We start from the raw sequence: 24,330 nt of genomic DNA on the forward strand, positions 1-24,330 counted from the left end.
GGACACGACTGAGCGACTGAACTGAACTGAACTGAACTGAACTGAACTTCGGGACCTGTGAATGTGACCATACTTGAAAACAGAGTCTTTGCAGATGTAAATGATGAGGTCATATTGGATTAGGGAGGGCCCTAAATTTAATGATTGGCGTCCGTGGCAGGAGAGGGAGACACACAGATACACTTGTGGGATTAGTCATGTGAAGATGGAGGCAGAAGATTGAAGTGATGTGTCTGCAAGCTGTGAAAACTGACTGCCAGCAACCACCAGAACTCAGAAGAGAGGGGCTTGGAACAGATTCTCCCTCAAAGCTTTCAGAAGGAATCAACCCTGCTGAGAGCCTGACTTCAGATTTCTAGCCTTCAGATCCATGAGGGAATACATTTCTGTTGCCTTAAGCCACCCAGTTTGTGACATTCTGTTATGGCAGCCCTAAGAAACTAACACAGGAGTGCTTTTCTGAAACCCAAGAAGAAATCTTTATGTGGTTTGAAATTTGGATCTGAAACTGAGCAATTACCCTAATGAAGGCTCTTAGCTAGAATGTGCAATTATTAAGATAAACACCTCTGATAATTCCCTTTCTAACCATTGTGGCCTAGGAAATACGAGTATTCAACTTTGTTGAAAAGTACAGTCTATGATGGACTTCCCTGGCGACTCAGATGGTAATGAATCTGCCTGCAGTGCAGGGGACGTGGGTTCATAACCTTGGTTGGGAAGGGCTCCTGGAGGAGGGCATGGCAACCCACTCCAGTATTCTTGCTTGGAGAATCCCCACAGACAGAGGAGCCTGGCAGGCTAAAGTCCATGGGGTCACAAAGAGTCAGACATGACTGAACAAATCACACACACACACACAGTCTATGAGATCCTAAGTACCCTTTGGAAATAGGAGAGTTGAAAAAAGACAGATATAAAAGAAAAGGAAATGTTACAAAGAAAACAAGAGATGGTAGAGAGCATTGACAAAGTTGTTTTATGGGCATGCTCTGACTTTTGCTTCAAGGGACAGAAGATTTTCTTGTGTTTGAGTTTTGTGTGTTATCTAACTACATGGTTGCCCAGCATTCTCCTGGAGATTTTCTCTAGTTCAGTTATCACTTTTTAAGACAGGTTAGAGATAACCCTTCTGGGCCTTTCCTATGATGTGAACACCATTATCAATTATCAATTCCCTGTAAGATTCTAAAGGTCATCCTCATTTATCACAGGCCAGTCTACGTTCCAGGTTTCAGAGATCAAACTGTTGCAACAGGCTCATCATCGATGTTGTGCTCTATCTAACTCTGCCTCCAGGGTAACTGGGCCTTGAGCCCAGAGAAGTCTAACTGGCTGAGGACTGGGACTGCTCAGAAATGAAGATCTCGTTGTTCAGTCCCCCTGGGTTTCTCTGGGTTTCTGTACGTGATGGGTAGCCCCTTTCTCCTCCAGTGCTGACCTAGAGGGGTTATCCTAGGCTGGCCTTAAAGAGTGCTTGGCTTGAGGAGGATTATGAATTAATATGAGCCACTAAAGAGCAAGGAACAACAAAGATGGTTCACATCCAGATGGTTTCAAATGATTTGTGCTTTAAGAGCGCACATCTAGTTTGGTTGTCCAGGACCGGAAACTGTATCTTCATAGATAAAATGTATAGGTGGTGCTAAGGACTTCAAAAGCATCCACCTAACGGAGCCAAACTCACTGAATGCAGCTATACCTGATAAGTAATTACTATATGAAACTCTATCTAGAGCCCCCTGTTGGAATTCCTGGAACATACAGATCCGATGGCCAAATTAAAGAGGCCTCTCCTTTCTCCCTCTGGCCCTATTTCTACCTACCTGCTGAGCAAGCAGTGGGTAGAAGAAGTAGTAGTAGCAGGTAATAGTAGTAGCAAGAAGTAATTTCCACAGATCTAAGCCAAATCAAACAGAAATCCTCAGAGCAATACACGGGGATGGACTTGTGTGGTAGACAGCTCCAGGTGGTCAAGAGAAATGGTCAAGGACTCTCTGCACAGACCTCTCTCCCCTGGGCTTCTCTCACCACCAACTGATTAAGTAAATTTCTGCACCACATGGATCCTCTCTGCAGGCCTAGGCATGAACCGAAAACTTATTTTTCCCTTCCCCTGGTTAGGGCAAGGGAAGATGAATATTTCTGAAAAGAACTTTAACAACAACAACAAAAACTGAAATAAAAGAAGGTACAGGGCTTCCCTGCTGGCTCAGTGGTCAGGAATCTGCCTGCCAATGTAGGAGACACAAGTTCGATCCCTGGTCCAGGAAGATCCCACATGGTAAGGAGCAACTAAGCCCCTGCGCCACAATACTGAGCCTGTGTTCTAGAGACTGGAGCCTCCGCTGCTGGGCCCACGTGCCGCAGTTACTGAAGCCCGTGCACCCTGGTGCCTGTGCTCTGCAGCAAGAGCAGCCACCGCAATGAGAAGCCCACACACCCACAACTAGAGAGAAGCCCCTGCTCGCCACAACTAGAGAAAGGTCCATGCAGCAGCAAGCACCCAGCAGAGCCAAAATTAAATACTTTCTTTTTTAAGTGCAGAAAGCAAGAGTAAAGGTTCAAATTACATGTCACTGCCCAAGTAGCCCAAGGATCGGGGAGCAGACCGATAGGAATTCCTAGGAAGCAGCTGTGGCTCACTGCTCACTTGGCCGGCATTCAGCTCAGGGGGTGTCCCTGCCCCCCTCTCTCCCTACCCCAGTGCCTGCTCCTGGACTCCTGCCAGCCACGGGTTGTCTCCTGTAGACTCACTAATGCAAGACTTTCGAGTGGATGGGAGTGGACAGGAGAGGGTCTTTAATAATTTGATGTCTTCTCTGGTAAGAAGCATTAAGTGTCACCAAGCCAATTAAGGGAGTAAGTGAGACTTTGGGGAGTTGGAAGCCGACTTGGCAACTGGGCGACCCTTTGACCTTCCTTCTTGTCCTCTTTATAGGGTTGGGTTGTTGCAGTCAGTCTTCTTGTCTCTTTAGATCTGGAGTGGGAGGTAAAACGGAGGGAGAACCTCAAGCAGACTCACCCCAGGCAGTGAAAGTATGGGTCCCTGCTTTCCAGATAATGTAGACCCTTTTTTTGGGAGAAGATGAAGTGGCCAGATTCTTTAGCCAGGAACAGTGGTTCTATCTTTGAAAATTTTGCCTGGTTTCAGTTCCCCAGCTTAGTTGATCTGCAGTGGGAAATAAATGTGAAGCTGTGAGAACCGAGGGTACGAAGATAACAAAAGTGTAGTAAAGACAAATAGTTTTAGCTACTCCCCACCCATCTCCTGCACACAGTGTCCATGATGATTTAAGGGAAAAATAGCTGCAGAAGGGAGAGAGAGAATTAAGGGAGATAGAGGGATGAGAAAAGAAGGAAGAGGAGGAAGAACAGAGGAAAGGGGAGAAGAAAGGATAAGAGAAGAAAGAGAGATAGAAGGGTGGGGGGAGGGCTTCCCTGGTGGCTCAGTGGTAAAGAATCTGCCTGCTGATGCAGGAGACACAGGTTTGATCCCTGGTCTGGGAAGATCCCACATGCTGCAGAGCAACTAAGCCCATGTGCTACAACTACTGTGCTTTAGAGCCAACGAGCTGCATCTACGGAGCCTGCCCACCCTAGAGATCGTGCTCCCCAACAAGAGAAGCCACTGCAATAAGAAGCCCGCACACCACAGCTAGGATAGCCCCCCGCTTGCAGCAACTAGAGAAAGTCCGCACACGTCAACGAAGACCTAGCAAAGACATAAATAACTAAGCAAAAATTATTTTAAAAAGAAAAAGGTAGGGAGGTAGAAGAGGGTGAAGTGGTTGAAGAGAAATATATTGAAACTTTAAGGGCTAATTCTGAACCCCTACCAGGCTTCCCCAGACCTTGGATCTCCTGCTCTGCAGGAGGGGTCTCTAATGATCATCTCCCACTGTAGCTTTCACCTGACCCAATCCCGTTGGCAGAGAAAAGAAATTACTTATCCACAGACTCTCTTCTGATGTGTCTCAGAATTAACTCAGTCTCCCAGGCCAGGGCCTGGTGACCAAGTAAGAGGAGTTGTACTTGATAGCTGCCTGCTGGCTAAGATTCTTTTGCTACTGAACAAACCCCAGATTTGGTATCATTTGTTTTCCACCAAATATTTTGATCCAGCTATGGTTTTGTCTGACTCTTCTTGTTTCTGACTGATTGTTTTCCTAATACTCCAGCTCCTTCTTCTAAACCTGCCATGACCAACTCCAAATCAGAGAAACAGAGTCTATCCTTCCCCTATCCATAAGATGCTAATGTTAACTGTCTTACTGTCTTGGTTCTCAAAAATATAAACAGAATCCTCAACAAAATTGTGTTGGGTTGGCCAAAAACTTCATTTGGAATTTTCCATAACATCTTATGAACTTTTGGGACAACCCAATAATAAACCAAATTCAACAATACATTAAAAGATTAAACACAATGACCAAGTGAGCTTTATCTCTGGGCTGCAAGGATGGTTCAGCTTTGAAAATCAACAGATCTATTCTATAGCATAAGGAATTCTACTTGATACTCTGTAATGACCTATATGGGAAAAGAATCTTTAAAAAACTTTAAAATATATATATATTATATATCCCTGGAGTGAATATATATATTACACTATCCCTGGTGGCTCAGATAGTAAAGAGCCTGCCTGCAATGCAGGAGACCTGGATTCGATCCCTGGGTCAGGAAGATCTCCTAGAGAAGGAAATGGCAACCCGCTCCAGTATTCTTGCCTGGAGAATTCCATGGACAGAAGAGCCTGGAGAGTGCTAGTCCATGGGGCCGCAAAGAATCGGACACGACTGAGGGACCAACACTTCACTTCATATGTACATATACATATAAACATATGTATATATATCTGATTCACTTTGCTATATACCTGAAACTAATGTAACATTGTAAACGAACTATATTCCAATAAAATATTTTTAAAAAAGAAAATAAATGAATACATTAACAGAATAGAGAAGAAAAAAAATCACGCGATCATCTCAATTGATACAGAAAAGGCATTTGACAAAATTCAACATCCTTTCACGATAAAAAAAACACTCAACAAATGAGGAATGGGAGGAAATTACCTCAAAATAACACAGGCCATAGATGAAATACCCACATCTAAAATCATACTCAATAGTGAAAAACTGGAACATTTCTCTCTAAGATGAGGAACAAGGCAAGGATGCTCACTCTCACAACTTTTATTTAACACTGCACCGGAAGTCCTCGCCACAGCAATTAGGCAAAAGAAAAGAAGTAAAAGTCATCTAATTTGAAAAGGAAGAAGTCAAATCATCTGTTTGCAAATGATATGTTCTTATACACAGAAAATCCTAAAGATTCTACAAAGAAAAACCTGTTAAAACTAATAAATGAATTCAGCAAAGTTGAAGGATACAAAATCAACACAAAAAAATTGGTTGTGTTTTTATATATTAACAATGAACAATCTATAAAGGAAATTTTAAAAAATCAAATTTACAATAGCATCAAAACAATTAAATATTTTGGAATAAACTTAACCAAGGAAGTGAAAGACTTGTACACTGTAGACTATAAAACATTGCTGAAAGAAAGAAAGACGATACAAATGAGTGGAAATGCAGTCCATGTTCATTGACTGGAAGACTTTTAATATTTTTTAAATGTCCATACTATCCAAAGTGATCTATAATTTAATGGAATCCCTATCAAAATCCCAATGGCATCTTTTGTATAAATTTAAAAAAAATGCAAATTTATCTGGAACTGCAAATGACTCCAAACAGCCAAACAATCCTGAGAAAGAACAAATCCTAAGGCCCCAGCATTTCCTGATTTCAAAACATTACAAATCAAAACAGTATGGTGTTAAAAAAAAAACCAAAACAGTATGGTGTGTGCACGCGTGCAAAGTCACTTCAGTTGTGTTCAGCTCTGTGCAACCCTATGGACTGTAGCCCGCCAGGCTCCTCTATCCATGGGGTTCTCCAGGCAAGTAAACTGGAGTGGGTTGCCATGTTCTCCTTCAGGGGATCTTCCCGACCTAGAGACTGAATCCGTGTCTCTTGTATCTCCTGCACTGGCAGGCGAGTCCTTTAGCGCTAGTACTAACTGGGAAGCCCAAGCAGTAAGGTACTGACATTAAAATAAATGTATTCACCAGTGAACAGAATAGAGAACCCAGAAATAAATCCTCATGTGTAAGGTCAAATGATCTTCAACAAGGGCCCCGAATCCTCACAGCAGAGAAAGGATAGTCGTGGTATTGAAAATACTGGATCTCTATCTGCAAAAGAGTGAAGTTGGATCCTTACCTTAAACATAGACAAAAATAAACTCAAAATGGATTAAGGACCTAAACATAGACTTGAAATTTTAAAATTACTAAAAGAAAACATAGAGAAAAATTTCATGATACTGGATCGGGCAATTATTTCTTGAATATGGCAGCAAAAGCATAGGCAGCAAAACCAAAAATACACAACTGGAAGTACATTAAACTTAAAAACTTCTGCACAGCAAAGGAAACAATCAACAGAGTAAAAAGGCAATCTACAGATGGGAGAAAATATTTGCAAACCATATATTTTGACAACCATAATATATAAAAAGGTACTATAACACAACAACAAAAAGATAAACAACCTGATTTTTTAAATGAGCAAAGAACTTAAATAGGTATTTCTCAAAGAAGATAAACAAATTGCCAAAAGCAGATGAAAAAATACTCAAGGTCACTGAGTATGCATATCAATAAGCATAGAAATGCAAATCACAATGAGATATCACCTCATACCTACCCACTTAAAAAAAATTAGAGAAAGAAAGAAAAGAACAAGCAAGGGTGTGGAGAAATTGGAACCTCTGTACATGGGGTTGGTAGAAATGTAAAATGGTGTAACTACTATGGAAAACAGTAAGGAGTTTCCTAAAAAAATTAAAAATATAATTACCATATGATCCAGCAATCCCACCTCTTGTTATATATCCAACAGGATCACAAAGAGATATTTACATACCCATGTTCACTGCAGCATTAAACACAATGGCCACAAAGTAGAAGCAACCTTAATGTCCAGAAACAAATGAAAGGATTAAAAAAAAATGTATACACACACACACACACAATGGCATGCTAGTCTTAAAAAAGAAGGAAATCTTGTCATATACAACATGGATGAACTCTGAGGACACTATGCTAAGTGAAATAAGTTAGTCACAAAAAAAAGACAATACAGCATGATTCCATTTATGTGAGATACCTCATTTAGTCAAACTTGAAACAGAAAATAGAATGTGGTCACCAGGAGATGGGCGAAGAGGGAAATGAATACTTGTTCAATAGATAGAGTTTTAGTTTTGCAAGATGAAATAGTTCCAGAGATCTATTGTACTAAAATATGCACATAGTTAATTACTACAGCATTATACACTAAAAAATGGCTAAGATAGTGATTTGACCTTGTGTTTTTCACCACAATTTTAAAAAATGGGAAGCAACCAAGCCAAGTGTCCAATAGCGAATGAATGGATAAACAAATTGTGATTTATGCATACAAGGGATTCAACCATAAAAAGGAACAGAGTATAGGCTACGGCCTGGATGAAACTTGAAAATGTTATGATAAGTGAAAGAAGCTGGATAAAAAAAGTTACATATTGTATGATTCTATTTATAGAACATATGCTGAATAGGTTAATTCATTGAGACAGAAAGCAAATGAGTGGTTGCTAGGGGATAGGAGAAAGGGGAGCATGGAAAATAACTGTTTAGTGGATAAATGGGTTTTTTTGAGGATGTAGAAAATATTTTAGAACTAGTTATAGGTTGTGGCTGCACAATACTATGAATATACTAAATGTCATTTAATTATTTGCTATAAAACAATGAATTTCATGTTATGCGCATTTCACCTCAAAAAATTAAAGCATTAAATATTATGTTTAACATTAAATGTACATATATTTTGGGCTTCTCAGGTGGCGCTAGTGGTAAAGAACCCACTTGCCAATGCAGGAGATGTAAGAGATGCAGCTCTGATACCCTGGAGGAGGAAATGGCAACCCGCTCCAGTATTCTCGCCTGGAGGATCCCGTGGACAGAGGAGCCTGGTGGGGTACAGTCCATACGGTCGCACAGAGACAGACATGACTGAAGCACCTTAGCACACACATACATACATTTTATGTTGTTGTTCAGTCCCTAAGTAGTGTTCAACTGTTTGTGACCCCATGGTAACACTCCAGGGTCCTCTGTCCTCCACTAGCTCCCAGAACTTGCTCAAATTCATGTTCATTGAGTCAGTGACAATATCTAAGCATCTCATCCCCTTCCACCCCCTTCTCCTGTCTTCAGTCTTTCCCAGCATCAGGGTCTTTCAACTCTTGGCATAAAGAGGACAAATTATTGGAGTTTCAGCTTCAGCAATAGTCCTTCCAATGATTATTCAGGGTTGGTTTCCTTTAGGATTGAATGGCTTGATCTCCTTTTAGTCCAAGGAACTCTCAAGAGTCTTCTTCAGCAACACAACTCAAAAGCATCAATGGGCTTCCATGGTGGCTCAGACAGTAAAGAATCTGCCTGCAATACAGGAGAATCGGGTTCAATCCCCGGGTTGAGAAGATCCCCTGGAGAAGGAAATGGCAACCCACTCTAGTATTCTTGCCTGGAGAATTCTATGGACAGAGGAGCCTGGCGGGGCTACAGTCCATGGGTAGCAAAGTTGGACAGGACTGAGGGACTACTTTTCCTTTCAACCTTCTATATGGTCCAGCTCTCACATCTGTACATGACTACTGGAAAAGCCAGAGCTTTGACTATACAGACCTTTGTCAGCAAGGTGATATCTCTGCTTTTTAATATACTGTCTAGGTTTGTCATGGCTTTTCTTCCAAGAAGCAGGAGTTTGAATTTCATGGCTGCAGTCACTGTCCACAGTGATTTTGAAACCCAAGAAAATAAAATCTGTCACTGTTTCCACTTTTTCCCCTTCTATTTGCCATGAAGTGATGGGACTGGATGCCATGATCTTAGTGTTATATGTGTGTGTGTGTATATATATATACATAAATTTGTGTGTGTATGTGTGTGTATGTACTCACATGTATATATATTCATATGCAGAATTCTTGGATCAGCAACCTCTTACTATCTAACCAGATTAAATAAGATACCTGGGATCACCCAGTATAAATCTCTCAATTTTAAATCTCATCACCTTGCATGCAAACTTTTACCTCATTTCATACTAAGAGAATGAGGTGTCCTCCTCATTTGAAGATAACTCCTCAAATCTCTCCATTCTTTCTTCCAAGCCCTCACTCTTCCAACTTTTCCTTTTCTCTTAAATATTCAATCCCTTCCTTTCTATTCTTTTCTCCTCTTTAGCCTATAAATAGTCCCAAGTCTCTCCCACCATAAAAAAAAATATTTTACTAAACTCCTACCGCTCCCTGTAATTTGCCACCTTCCATTCTCTGCCAAGTTTCTCAAAGAGCAGTCAGAATTCACTTTCTGCTGCAATTTGCCTCCCCAAGATCAACAACGACTCTATAATGTCAAACCTAATGAATATTTAAGTCTTTAAAAATGACTCCTTTGATTTCTTTCCATGTTTCCTTTGTTGATACTATCTCCATCTACTCTTTTTCTTTCTTTTAAAGTGAAAGCAGATTTATCTAGAAAGATACACACTCCATAGAGTGTGGGCTGTCACAGAAGGCGAAAGAGGCGGCCTATCTTCATCTTCTCTTAAAATATTCTTGTTCCCAAGGGCCCATTTCCTGCCTACTCATGCTGCAAACTCATGTGTAATTTCAATCACTCTTGTGGTTTTAACAACCACCTATATATACGAAGATGATGAGTTTCTCATCTACACCTTTGACTGAGACTTCTCTCAAAGCTTCAGACACATGCACTCAATATCTTACTCACCATTTCCACTTGGACATCCCACGGAAACCTCAGGCTCAGCATGTCTAAAATAACACATCAACTCTCACAGTGCTGTCTCCTTCTAGAGCACCAACAGCCACCCAATTGGCTAAGCCAAAAATCTGAAATTCGCCTTTGAACCTTTAAAATTCCTCATTCCACTCTCTCCTTTAAATGTACTAGAAATGAACCCAATTCTGCTAATTACACCTCATATTTCTCAGAACTGTAGATTAGATGATGAGATTATGTCACTCCCTGCTTAAAATTCTCTACAGGCTTGTCAGTGCACTTGGCATAAAATGGAAATTCCAAGACCCCACATAATCTTGGCCCCTCCGTCCCTGGGCTGTTGCCACACTGCATCTCTTTGTGTTCTTCAAACACTCGAGTTCATTCACATCTCCAGGTTGTATCACTGAAGGTGTCCTCTTCCTGGAAATGTGTCCTGCCATCTCTCTGCGTGACTCACTCTTTTCTTACATCTACTCAACACTAAAGCCATCTCTGAGGCTCTAATCCTGCTCCACCACCATCACCAACCCCCCCACCCCACCCCACCCACAGTAAGCAGACCCTTGCAGACACACCATCACTTTGATTATCTTCACGGCACTCATCACTATTTGAATCATCTGATTTGTGTATTTCCTTATTGTCTCCTTTACTACAGACTAGCACTTATCATTTTGGAAATATTCTGTTTAACTTGCTTTGGGCCCACCTCCCTTACTAAAATTTAAATTTTATGAGATCTGAGATCTGTGTGTGTGTGTATATACATGTGTGTATATATATATACATATATATATATATTACTATATAGCCAACTCCAGTCTCCCTTCTGACAGGTCATGAATTCCTCTCTCACCCTCCAGGCCCAATACTGCTGATAAACCAGCAAGCTTTATGTCTGGTCCTGACTGAAATATGACAAAGAGAGAAAAACACAAAAAACTGTCTCCATTCAGCTTCTGAGAAAAGTCTGAAGCACCTAGTTTCCAAGTGGTGCTAAAAGCATCTGGCCCTCCCCAGGGTGGCATCATGTTCACATATATGCTCCATGATTCAACATTTACTGGGCACCTTCTCCGTGCCTCATGCCATATTAAGTGTTGTGTGGGTTACCCTGGTGAATTGAGCACCATCTCTGCCTCCAGGAGCTCATACTTTTATCAAGGAAGACACACAAACGACTGTAACAGATTGTCTGAGACAATTCCGATTGTTGAATGACGTGTCCTGGTTTGCGATTCAGAATATCTTGATCTTGTAGCCCAAAACTGAACATGATAAATACTTGTCAACAGTATTTGCTCTTTTGGGAGCATAAAAGAAGCAACTAACTCTGCCGGTAGAATCAGGGGAAGTTACACAACAGATCAGTTAGTTGAATCTTGATGTAACTAGGGGATTTTTCTAACTGGAGAAGATGGAGAACAGCATTCAAAGCATAGTGAAAAATTTGAGCAAATGTTCAGAAGTGAACGTGATCAAGCACTAGAGAAAAGAGAGGGAGGGAAAAAAAAAAACCCACTAAAGTTAACACTGCAGAATGCTGAGAGCTTGGTGGTTGAGAGCATTGAATGTCGTGGTGAAGAATGTTCATTCCCTACCCCCACCACCAATTCACTGGTCCTCACCTGAGCTATACCGGCTATGTCAGAATTACCTAAGAAACTTGTTTAAAATCTATTTTCTTGGGAGTCAGACCTGGATAATCTGATTCAGACCACTTGGAATTCAGACCATCTGGACTGTTCCTGAGAAACTCGGAGGATGAGCTCAGGTTGGGAACCTTGGGGTGGAGACTAAAGGAAGCCCTTCTTAGTCTTGCTCCACGGGCCGTTACCAAGATCTGAAACTGGTTGGTTCAGCTTTGGAGAGTTCCCCAACAGGACAGGAAGCAGATTGGTCACCCCATATCCAACGAGAGTGGACTCTGTCTAGCCCTTCTGCTCTGCCCATCACCCTGCATGCCTAGGGACTCGATGTCCATTGGGCCTCTGGCCCAGGTCCAGGGGCTCGCTTTGTCTCAGTGTCCTCATCTGCAATCCAGTTTTCCTCTAGGCTTCCGTAAGAGCCCAAGTTACTTGGTTGGGGTAACTGACCCATGTTTGCACTTCCTGCCTTGTAGGGCTGGACATTAGTGAAGGTCTGACTCCAAAGCAGAGAATCTCAGACACTTGTCCTCACCAGACTCATCAAATGAAGGTTTCAACAGGAGGACAACATAACTGGGTCTATATTTTAGGAAGATGGATTACAAAAAATAGGGGGAAACATTTAGAAGACTGAAGTAGTAGTTTAATGGGAGAGACAGTGAAGAACTGTGCAAATAACGGCTGAGAAAATGAAGACAGGGGACTGAGAACTTGGTCACAGATTAGAGGCAGAGAGAATAAAAGCAGAGACGATGTCAAGGTTTTTAGTTTCATAAAACCATGTTTTCGCTGCATTAGCAATTTGCTTCTAAATCACTTGTTACCTATTTTTTAATCTTACTCAAAGTTTTCATTGCATGGGGAAGCACCAATATTAAATGATGTCACAGTGGGTTGCAGCCCATTTATTAAAAAAAAAAAAAAGCACTGAAACTACTGCCATTTTGAAAGCCTTCCTACTGGTTGGAACTAATTTTCTCTACCACAAATATCAAAAGTGCCTGGAAATGTATAAAGCAATCATTATCAACCCCCAGAAGTAATGCTATTATTCTGAACTCAAAGTAATCCACTTGAGATGTTATTTTAGAAATATTAAAAAAGCATCAATACTTTATCATAGAGAGGAAACTCTGCATTCAAAACTGCTAATCTGAACATTTTTTAAATTAGTGGCAGGCTACTCATCTTTTTGTTTCCACTTTTTTTTCACATGAGTATTTCAGCTTTACTTAACAATTTTACTTCTGACTAATTTGAACATATGTGCATTGCTTTAGTGTTTGGCTTGGAGAGAATTTTTCTGGTAAAAATAATTCAAAATCAAGCTTTGTTTTTGGAATATTTATTTCTCATGAGATTCTGAGAGATGTGCATAGATTCAAAGGGATAACTTAATATTTAGATTTACTCTTTGGCTTTAAAGGGTCATTCAATATTAGAGCAATTGTGCTAAAATAACACTCTAATATTCAAAGGGGCTTCCCTGGTGGCTCAGACAGTATAAAGAATCTGCCGGCAATGCAGGAGACCTAGGTTCGACCCCTGGGTCAGGAAGATCCCCTGGAGAAGGGAATGACTACCCACACCAGTGTTCTTGCCTGGAGAATCCCAGGGACAGAGAAGCCTGGCAGGCTACAGTCCAAAGGGTCACACAGAGTCAGACACAACTGAGCGACTAACAATCAATATTCAAATGCTGTCCAGTCACCATATCTTGATTTCTTGAAAGATGATAGCGGCCTCCTTTCCTCTGCTTGAAGTTGCCAAGTTAGAACCAATAGTGAAGTTTAGCAACAAACCTGCCCATGGAGGACTCTTCATTCTTGATTTAGCTAGTGCCCAGCCCTAAATCAGAATATAGCAAAACTCTCAAGTTCTATGTACGAAGAAACCGAACTCAAATGCTGAGTCCACAAACTCCCACAACGCAGATGTGCCGCCCTGGCTTGTCGGCCACAACCACTGCAAAAGCCACCATGGCCCCGAGTGCTCAATCATGAACTCTTCTTTTAACCAGAGTTTTATTCTTTCCTGGCTTTCTTCTTTCAACCAAACAATGGAGCAATTTGCAAACCTTCACGTCTGTTCCACAAATACCTTCCTACCATGGAGTGAACTTTAACAACACACACTGTAGAAATTATTTCCCTCCTCGATGAGTTCATCTTGACCTTCTGTGTCCAGGAAGGAGAAACAACCCCTCTTCCCAAGGAGCGGATGAATAATCGCTCACAAGTAAGAAGAATGCTCCCAGGCAGGAGGAAGGGAGTTGCCAGCTCCTTCCTTGGTATCACGTCCCCTGCCAAGTAACAGTTGGTAGGCTGCCCCGTGATTTCCCACAGTCCAGATTCGGTGAGGGTGACGCCCTTCTTCATTAAGATAAACCAGAGAAAACGGCAGCAGCTGTGGTGTAATTCGCTGAGCCTGGACTCCAGACAAAGAAGCAAAAAGCCCCTACATCTGCATGTAAGGACAAAGCTTTACCGTAGCAGGAATTTGGGACTGAAAGCCAAGTGTGGAATTGCCTTAAGTCAAGTTGCAAATAAAAACAGCACAGGCTAGGACTTGACCGGGTGTCTCAGGACTTGACAGCTCCCTTCTTTGGCTTCTTCCCAGCTGAAGTTTAAGAGTAGAGACGACATGACCTGAACCCACACTTCTCAGGAACTTCAAGAAGAGGAGGCCCTGTGGAGCAAGACTAAACTTAGGCATCTTCTTCAAAATGCTTTCGCTTTCAGTAAGCTTCTGTTTGCGGGTGAGTGGAACAAATCCAGTTATTTTGTCCCCTCGAAGAATGGGGAGAGGATATGGAAAAGAGCCAACAGCCACATCCTGACAAGAAAGAAAGTGAAGTCACTCAGTCGTGTCCCACTCTTTGGGATCCCATGGACTGTAGCCTACCAGGGTCCTCTGTCCATGGGGATTTTCCAGGAATACTGGAGTGCGTTGCCATTTCCTTCTCCAGGGCATCTTCCCAACCCAGGGATCGAACCCGGGTCTCCTGCATTGCGGGCAGACGCTTTACCATCTGAGCCAGCGGGGAAGCCCACAGCCTGACATCCTGACAAGAGCCACATCAGACTTCCAGTCCTTCCAGCAGGGGCTAACCTTGGCTCCACCTTACAAGCCTTGTAACTGAGGCTTGGAAATGTTCCATCACTAGCTCAAGGTCAAGTGACTAACAAAGGGCAGGGCCTGAATCTGTTCTTGTTTTGGGCTGTGCTGGTTCTTTGTTGGGGCGCCCAGGCTCCTCTACTTGTGGGGGCTTAGTTGCCCCAGGACAGCATATGAGAATCTTAGTTCCCCGACCAGGCATCAACCATGCATTGGAAAGTGGATTCTTTTTTCTTCTTTTTAAGATTTACTTTACTTATTTATATATTTATTTTATTTTTGGACTGTGCTGGGTCTTCATGGCTGTGCATGGGCTTTCTCTAGTTGTGGCGAGCAGGGGATAGTCTTCGTTGCAGTGCGCAGGCTTCTCATTGCAATGACTTCTCTTGTTGCAGGCGCGTGGGCTTCAGTAGTTGTGGTTCCCAGGCTCGAGAGCAGAGGCTCAATAGCTGTGGCACATGCGCTCAGCTGCTCCGTGGCACATGAGGTCTTCCTGGATCAGGAATCAAACCCATGTCTCCTGCATTGGCAGCGTGGATTCTTTACCACTGAACCACCAGGGGAGCCCCTGGGAGGTAGATTCTTCACCACTGGACCACCAGGGAAGTCCCCAGAGCCTGAATTTGAACCCAGCATGGGCAAGCTTTCTACCCGGGGTTTGTCCTTTGTCCTCATGATTCTCAAATGCCAGTCCCTGAACTGATGCCAGCCCAGCCACTCAGAAGACCCACCTAGGCAGCACTGTCAAAATGCCTAGACCATATACAGGCTCTAAAAAAATCTAATTCAATAGATCTGGAGTGAGATCTGGGAAACTGTGTTCTTAAATTTTTTTTCTTTGACGTTATTTTGCAGCCAGACTTGGAAACCACTGCAGTATATATTCTTCTTAGCCTTTTTTTCCAGCAGTTAATTGATTTTGTGGAAATCTTAGCTCATCTCCCAAATCAAAGTATAATACATCCATCACTCATAGGGAGTGTATCTGATGTTTCTTTGAACTGTGAAATATATTTTCAAAATATTTATAATTCTAGTGCTCCACTGGAAAATGTCCTTGAGCTATATTACATGCTTCCTTATGTTCAGAGAATGAGGGTGCATCCTTGGGATGAATGTGTAACCTACAACTGTCTTGCTGCAAAACTCAGTCATTTCCTGCAGGGTTCAAGATTCTCCTTACTTCTGAGTGGCTCAGAATGCAGGGCTACCAGTGCTCAGGACCAGCTTCCCACCTCTTACACTTCTGACTTACTGTACCTTCAGGGCTTTCTTTGTGTTAGACACAGGCCATGCATCTGTTTCGCCAATTTTCTACAGTGCACTTTTCCCCAAGACAATTTTAATTTCAAATTCCTGCTAAAGACCCTGAGGAGCCCCTCTCGAGACCTGAGGAGAAGCCTTTTACATCCTTATGCCTTCCAGCTGAGGTTCTTTGTGCTCCTAGATCCAGGTCTCCAAAGCTTATGTCTCCTCCTTACTCACCCTCTTCTGTGAAACAGTCCACAGCTAGACCGAAGGAGGATTTAGAAAACTGTGATTTAGGGGCCAAATCTAGCCTGGCACTTGTTTCTGTAAATAGCATCTTACTGGAACACAACCAGGCCCATTCATCTGCTTGTCTGTGGCTGCTTTTATGCTACAGGGGCAAAACTGGGCAGCCAGAGACCACACGGCCTGCACAGCCGGGAGCATTTCAGTTCTAGCCCTTTGCAGAAAAAGTTTGCTGATCCATGGACAAAAGGAACATTTCTAGTGACAACATTTATAAATTTTCCTGCAACAGAGAAATACCACATACACTTCTAGGATCACTCAAAAACACATACACTGTGAGGATTTTGTCCTTTGCCTATTTTTCTTCATTTTTAATCCTTTTTTTACAGCATAATATTTGTTGTTCAGTTGCTCAGTCATGTCTGATTCTTTGCAACCCCATGGACTGCAGCACACCAGGCTTCCCTGTCCTTCACTATCTCCCAGAGCTTGCTCAAACTCACGTTCATTGAGTCGGTGATGCCACCCAACCATCTCATCCTCTGTCACCCTCTTCTCATCCTGCCCTCAATAATATACATATTCTTTTTTTTTATCACATGTTCAAGTTTCACTAGATTATTAATGAGGCAAAATTATGGCATAATTATGAGGCAAAATCACATGTTCAGGTTTCACTAGATTATTAATGAGGCAAAATTACGGCAAAATGAAATGATGGACAGTCTTTTCAATAAAAGCCACTTTTAAATATATGATGAGTCACCTATTTATATATGTAAGGAGAAGTACTGTGGAGAAGATTATTTGAATCTCTGTTCATTTGTCATAATTCTCTCCTCTTAACCTTTCCCTCATCTGCTAAAATGAACCCAAATTTCACCAATTTGTAACATGTATTGCTGATAACAAAAGGAACCAATATTTTCTTTTAATTTTCCCTAAGCCATCTTGATAATTGGTGATGGAACAAAGAATATATCTAATAAAATATCAACTCAGGAAAGTAAATCTTAGAAAAAAGTCTCATTGCTTTCTATGAAAATAAGAAATAACACACCTTTAAAAATCTCATTATTCTTTTCAAATATCACAAAAGTCACTAAAGAAAATCTTCCAGATTTTATATGTAATGATTGTCAAAAAGCATTGTACCTGAAATCTGAACCTTGTCTAATTATGCTCACTTTGCCTGCCAAGTTATTGACATTTAAAAGTACCAGTACGCCCTCTTGTGGCACATTGCAGTCACTGTTCTTTTCCACTACTAATCGAGCAGCTGTGTGCGTGTTAGTCGCTCAGTCCTGTCTGATGCTTTGCCTTTCCGTGAAATTCTCCAGGCAAGGATACTGGAGTGGGTAGCCATTCCCTTCTCCAGGGGATCTTCCCGATTCACCTAGGAGCTAAACCGGGGTCTCCTGCATTGCAGGCGGATTCTTTACCCATTGAGCTACTAGGCAAGTACTGGTGGGACCAGCTCCCCATAATGTCTCCCCTGGACTGCTTGGGATTCTTTTGTTTTTTTAATATACAAGCCCATCACTTACTAGTTTAACTGGGATCCCTTGAGCAAACTACTGTAATATTCTCAGCCTTAATTTCTTACCTGTAAAATGGAGAGACTAATAATGGCACTTTCATATAGCTGTCTGAGGATTAAACACAAGTATGAAGGTGAAGGTGCCTAGCTCAGGCTGGCAGCAGAAGAGATTAACATGTGTTACAGCCAGTACGATGAGGTTTCCAAACATACCCCAACACTGTGATTTCTTAATAGTCCCCCTTCTCCTTTTGCCACTCCCAGTTTTCGAGTGTATTCTTAATCTGTTTTATTACATTTTTTGTTTGTTTGTTCATATTTGCTTTTGCTTCCTGTGTGGCAATGGAAAAGCTAGCCTTAAACGTGTGGGCTCTTGTTTTTGAACCCTGGATTTCAACTGACTTCTTACTTCTCTAACACAGGAAGACTGCCTTTTAGGGCCAGTACCTAGAAATGTAAATAGTGGAATATTTCTGTGTTACATGGCTATGAATCCCTTGACACCCTTTTTATTGGAGAGCTGAGAAAGACCCTCTGATGATTAAAAAGTATGACGAGCAATACAAGGAAGTACTTGTGTGTGTCGCGCTCAGTCAGGTCTGACTCTTTGTGACGGCATAGCCTGCCAGGCTCCTTTAGGCAAGAATACTGGAGTGGGTTGCCATTTCCTCCTCCAGGGGCTCTTCCCAACCCGGGAATCAAACCCATGTCTCCTGCGTCTTCTGCTTGGCAGGTGGATTCTTTATCACTAGCGCCACCTGAGAAGCCTGAGCAAGTACTTACTGTTTGTCTTTTTAGTGGTCAGATAATTCCTAGGCATTGAGCTGGAAGTTTCTGATGCACATCAGGCAATTCCCACGTCATGGATCTGTCCATTTTAAAAGAAAAGTAAACAAGGACTGCAGTACAACATCAATGGATGGTATAGATGCTCCAACTATTGAGGGTATTTTTTTTTTTTTTTTTTTTTTTGTCCACAGCTTCATCAAACATTAAAAGTGAATTTCTAGGTCAACTCCAGCTGAAAAGTACTTATTTTAGAACCCAATTTTTTGTTTCCCTAGCAATGCTCTGACATCACGTCAAGGTTCTTACACTCAAAAATAGGGCCTAAAAAGGAGTCTTGATTCTTTTTGTATGGTTTATATTTGCAGGTGTTTCAGTGTCTTTATTAGATGTAGTAAGAGTAAAATATGCTAGAGAGAGAGATGATTCCAAACAGACTACTCCAAATGGTATTTAATAAATAAGTTTTTAACTATACTCATGTTGGTATCCATGACTGTTGCCTGTTACCGAGGAATTAAATGTTGAGTTGCAAGGTATCATCACTATAGTAACTGGAAGTCACTGGAATGCTGAAAATGTGGGAAGATGTTAAATTTAGATCAGAGTAAGTATTTGTCACATTATCAATCCTATCCCTGCAGGAGTTAATTTTCTTCAACAGATCTTCCTTATGTATCACATGAGAGCCTCCTTTCTCTCTTTTGTGCCAATTCTCAAAATCATTCAAATTAGCAAAAAAAAAAAAAAAAAATTGGGGGGGTTTTCAGAAGTAATTGTTTTGCTGTTTTTTCAAACCATAACTTAACCATTGCTGTTGTTGTTTAGTCCCTAAGTGGTCATGTCTGACTCTCTCAACCCCATAGACTGCAGCACACCAGGCTTCCCTATCCTTCACTATCTCCCAGAGCTTGCTCACACTCATGTCCGTTGAGTCAATGATGCCATCCGATCATTCATGTCCCAGTGCTGTTTCGCTTTCGCTGAATGATAAACACGACAAATGTCTTGTGTTTTCTGGACACACACACTTTTAGGTAGCCTTTTTTTTTAAACTTCAGAAATGCCCCATCTGACCTGCCTTGTGACTGTTCACAGTGAATCATTCAAAGCTGGCATGCTGTAAGATTTTAGTGCTTTCTGGGGCAGTAACTTTCTTACCCGCAAACACACAGCTTTCAAACTACCCAGATGAGATCAAACAGTTGCTGGCATTTATATTTTCCTAGGCATCACGAAAAAAAAAAGTCAATCCCACAGAATTAAGTGCCTTCAGGAGAAAAACAAAAAGACATGTGGATGTCTCACCTCAAAGGCAGAAATATTTTCTGTCTCTTGTTTAGTGTTCCCAAACTCCAGGCAGCCTCTTTTAATTTTTTTTTTCCTTTTTCTCTATTCCTTTTCTCTCCTGCCTCTGAATTATAATTAGGAAACTGGAGGATAGAGTTGACCTTCACTTGAGCTCATTTTCAGTAATAAACAAAGTCTAATGGAGGACTTCTCTGCTTCTTGACAAATGATCAATGCTGCTTCTTCGGAGTTCCTGACACACACCTGTAGGGTGTTGGCCATGGGCTCCCTGTTGGAAACCCCTGAAGGGGGACTGTGCTCCAAGCAGTGCGAACACATGCATTGCTAGTCACCTGTCTTGCATTGTGCATGGCCCACTGCTGTCTAAAAATAACGAGTGCTCTTGACCCAACTCTTTACTAAAACTTTCTGGAGAAGTTGACCTCCTTGGATTGTGTCCCTGGAAGAGCCAAGTGAAGGACGGTATTTTTGCCTCGGACCAGATCCCCCAGTAGAGCAGCTCCTCCCGTAGGTCTGGACTGAGGAGAGGACGAGCCGTGCTCTGAACCAGTGAGAGCAGCTGGATACACTTCATATCAAAATATACTCCCTCTCTTCTGCCCCAGAGCTCGAGGAGAACAAGGTACAGTTAATTCCCCCAAAGAAACAATCCTACTAGTAACTAGTCCTGACACGGAGTTCAGCAGATGTCCAGAGGTGAGATATTTATTATGCCTGACAGTCCTTACAGAGTCTTCAGTGGGAGCCTGGGAACCCCTTCCTCTGCGTCTCTTTTCTCTCTCCATGGCCCCAACAATGCCCACCCCATTCTAGGGGTGCTGGCTCCATCTGGGGAGTGAGTAGGTAGTGAGATTCCTTGAGGTCATCATGATCGTTTTTCCTAGACAACTCAACCTCTGTTACACATGTCTTCTCCCTCATAAGAAGAGGCTTATCATTTCAGCATTTTCTGATGAGACCGTTCAAACTAAACCCTTTCTCTTATGTGCTTAGTATGCTTAAAATTTTCTTTCACTTGAATCTTTACCAGAAATTCCCTTCATCAGAAGTAAACAAGGAAGAAAAAAATTTAATTATGTATATATACGTGCTAAGCCACTTCAGTTGTTTCGACTCTTTGTAATCCCATGAATTGTTGTCTGCCAGGCTCCTCTGTACATGGAACTTTCCAGGCAAGAATACTGGAGTGGGTTGCTGTTTCCTTCTCCAGGGGATCTTCCTGGCCCAGGGGCTGAACCTGCATCTCCTATGTCTCCTGCATTGCAGGCAGATTCTTTACCACTGAACCGCCAGGGAAGCCCCCACATATATATACAGATAGATAGAGACATATCTATTCAAGAAGTTCAAACATAACTTAGTGTCTTCTTTGAACTAAGAATTGTAGTAGGTCCTGGGAGTATAGAAATGAATAAGTCATAGGGAAAATTTCAGTGTCTTTGAATTCAGAAATTAACTAGAGGTAAGGTGGTGGTGGTAAGCTTCCTGAGTGGCTCAGTGGTAAAGAATCTGCCTGTCAATTCAAGAGATGCAGGTTCGGTTCCTGGGTCAGGAAGATCCCCTAGAGAAGGAAATGGCAGGCCATCCAGTATTCTTGCCTGGAGAATCCCATGGACAGAGGCACTTGGAGGGGCAGCAGCAGTGGTGGGTGAGGTAAACAGACATATAAAAAGTTAAAGGTAATGCAATCCTGTAAGCAGTTGCATCTAGAAATGAATAAAGTTTTGGTTAGCTCAGAAGGAGGTACCACTGGCTGGGAGAGCCTGAGAGGACGTTGTTGGTCTAGGGTGGACGGGTCTTCGTCACAAGGAGGCTAGCTGCAGGGCTCAGGGGAGGGTGGGAGGCTTGGGGGCGGGGGGTAGGGACATGTCCCATGGTTAATGCTGACTCACTAGTGGGCAGAGCCAGGCCTTGGCATAGCTGGCTGCCAGGCTGGGAATCCTGGAGCCGGTGTCAGCCTACTGGCAAGTGAAGCCAGATCCGAGGGCAGCTGGCTGTGGGACCCGAGGTATCCTGACGTTGGTGTCGGCTTGCTGGGGGATGGGGCTGGGGCCCAGGGGTAGGGTTCCAGGGCTGTGCTCACTGCCTGGTGGATGAGGCTAGGTCCTGGACTGGCTAACGAGCAGGGCCAGGTCTTCAGGTGGTCTGCTGGCAGGTGGGGCTGTGTCCCCAGTTCAGCTACTCCTTGACCTGGGGTGTCACAAGACTGGTGTCAAGTGGCCAGTGGGCAGGGCTGGGTCCTGGCACCAATGAGCTGGAGGGAGAATTGTAAAAGGCTACTTGCCAGCACCAGCGTCTCGTGGTAAGACAAGCCCCCCCTAAAATGGCTTCTGCCAGAGGCTGTGCCACCCGTCTGTGTCATGGGGGTGAGGCTAAATTGCCTCCCTCCTTTCCAGAAGGCTCTCCAAGATCAGAAAGTGGGTTTGACCCTTTCAACTTCCCCCCTGGGTCTCCAAGTGTGTGTGATTTTGTGTGCACCCTTAATAAGTGCAGTACCTCTTTCCCACAGCCCTGTGGCTCTCCTGAAAGTAAGCCCCACTGGCCTTCAAAGCCAAATGTTCTGAGAGCTCATCTTCCCCATGCAGGACCCCTGGACCGAGGAGCCCGAGGTGGGTCTCCGATATCTCTCACCTGAGGAAGAACCTCTGCAACTATAATTAGCAACCTGTTTGTGGGTTGCTCACCCGGACCTGTGGGTCTAGACCATACCACCCCCCCCACCCCTCCTACCTGTCTTGTTGTGGTTCCCCCTTTATATCTCTGGGCTTCCCTAGTGGCTCAGATGGTAAAGAATCTGCCTGCAATGCAGGAGACCAAGGTTTGATCCTTGGGTTGGGAAGATCCCTGGAGAAGGGAATGGCAACCCACGCCAGTATTCCTGCCTGGAGAATCCCATGGACAGAGGAACCTGGCAGGCTACACAGTCCATGGGGTTGCAAAGAGTCAACACGGCTGAATGACTAACACTTTCACTTTTCACTTTTATATCTTTAGCTGTAGACCATCTTCTCTAGCTAGTTTTCAAGTGATCCTCATCAACAGTTGCTCTGTATATAGTTGTAATCCTGGCGTGCTCATGGAAGGAGATGACTTGGGATCTTTCCAATCCAGGGATCGAACTCGAGTCTCTTGAGTCTCCTGAATTGGCAGGCAGGTTCTTTACCACTAGCACCACCTGGGAAGCCCTCTGAGCTACCATGCTAATGCTAAGTCACTTCAGTCGTGTCCGACTCTGTGCAACCCCAGAGACGGCAGCCCACCAGGCTCCCCTGTCCCTGGGATTCTCCAGGCAAGAACACTGGAGTGGGTTGCCATTTCCTTCTCCAATGCATTAAAGTGAAAAGTGAAAGTCAAGTCGCTCAGTCGTGTCGAACTCTTAGCGACCCCATGGACTGCAGCCTACCAGGCTCCTCCATCCATGGGATTTTTCAAGCAATGAGCTACCATACCCCAATACAAAATAAAAAGTTTAAAGTTAAAAAAAAAAAAATTCTCCCTTAATTGTGATGTTTCCTCTTGGTAAATTTCCATCTACTGAGTCCCACCCTGCTTCTTGGCTACAAATTCCCATTTTTCCTTGTTGAGTTGATTGGAGTTGAGCCCAATCTCTCTTCCCCAACTATAAAACCCCTTTGTAATGGTTCCTATACTTTTTGTGATAGTTCCCCTGAATAAAGCCTGCCTTAGCATTCTTTAACAAGTGTCATGAATAATCTTCTTTTAAATAGACTTCAACATATGAATTTTGGAGCGAGGGGACTTAATTCAGCTGATAATGTAGAGCTTTGAAAGTTTTGAGAAAGTATGGTAAGGAAGCTCCAGTGAAGAGCTTCTACTGAGAGAGACAAAGAGAGAAAGAGGGAGGGAGGGAGAGGAGATTCTTGGTTTTCTTAGAGCTCTGGAAGACGGCATGGATTGGCTGGGACAACCTCAAGCTCAGTACTGGGGAGAAAGGAGAAGAGAATGAAAAAAGTAGTTGGCATCCTGTAGGATAACACTTCTGTGTGGTTTAGGAAAAATAAACCTCAGGAAAACACAAAATCAAACAACGCTCTGACATTTAGCCCTATGTATATCATGGCAATTGAAAGTCCCACTACTATTCCATCACCAAACAATCATGTTTATAATTCTTACCAGTTATTGATTGCCTACTAGTTCATTCTAGCAGACATTAAGGGCCCTAGGGTCAGACAACCTTGCATTTGAGTCCCAGCTGTATCCATTACCATGCGATCTTGAAAAACTCATCTTCTAGGCACCTCATCTTCTCTTCTGGAAACTTTGAATAAAGACTGTCTTCCTCAGATGGCTCTAGTTAGGATTATATGAGATATGATTTAGTGTTAATATAGTTAATTATATGAGATATGATTTAGTGATTTTAGTTAATGTATTAAAAAAAAACCCTGAATTTTTTATAGTTTATCTTTTTTATTTTGGGGGGAACACAACTCAGCCCCTAAAAATACCCAAAATAATTGAAATCAGTGTCT

The 24,330-nt window shown here is 42.7% G+C and overlaps 1 long non-coding RNA gene across 1 annotated transcript in view; it reads right to left on the reverse strand.

The window, feature by feature from the left end:
* Positions 1-5,040: 5,040 nt before the first annotated feature.
* Positions 5,041-24,330, reverse strand: part of LOC133049937 (uncharacterized) — an 82,825-nt gene continuing 63,535 nt past the window's right edge. The window contains exons 3-5 of the long non-coding RNA XR_009691498.1: positions 23,972-24,148; positions 18,521-18,605; positions 5,041-8,563 (exon numbers count right to left, since the gene is read on the reverse strand). This is a non-coding gene — a long non-coding RNA (uncharacterized LOC133049937). The remainder of the gene's footprint in view (positions 8,564-18,520; positions 18,606-23,971; positions 24,149-24,330) is intronic.

This window comes from Dama dama, chromosome 31 (assembly GCF_033118175.1).
Source record: "Dama dama isolate Ldn47 chromosome 31, ASM3311817v1, whole genome shotgun sequence".
Lineage (NCBI taxonomy): Eukaryota > Metazoa > Chordata > Mammalia > Artiodactyla > Cervidae > Dama > Dama dama.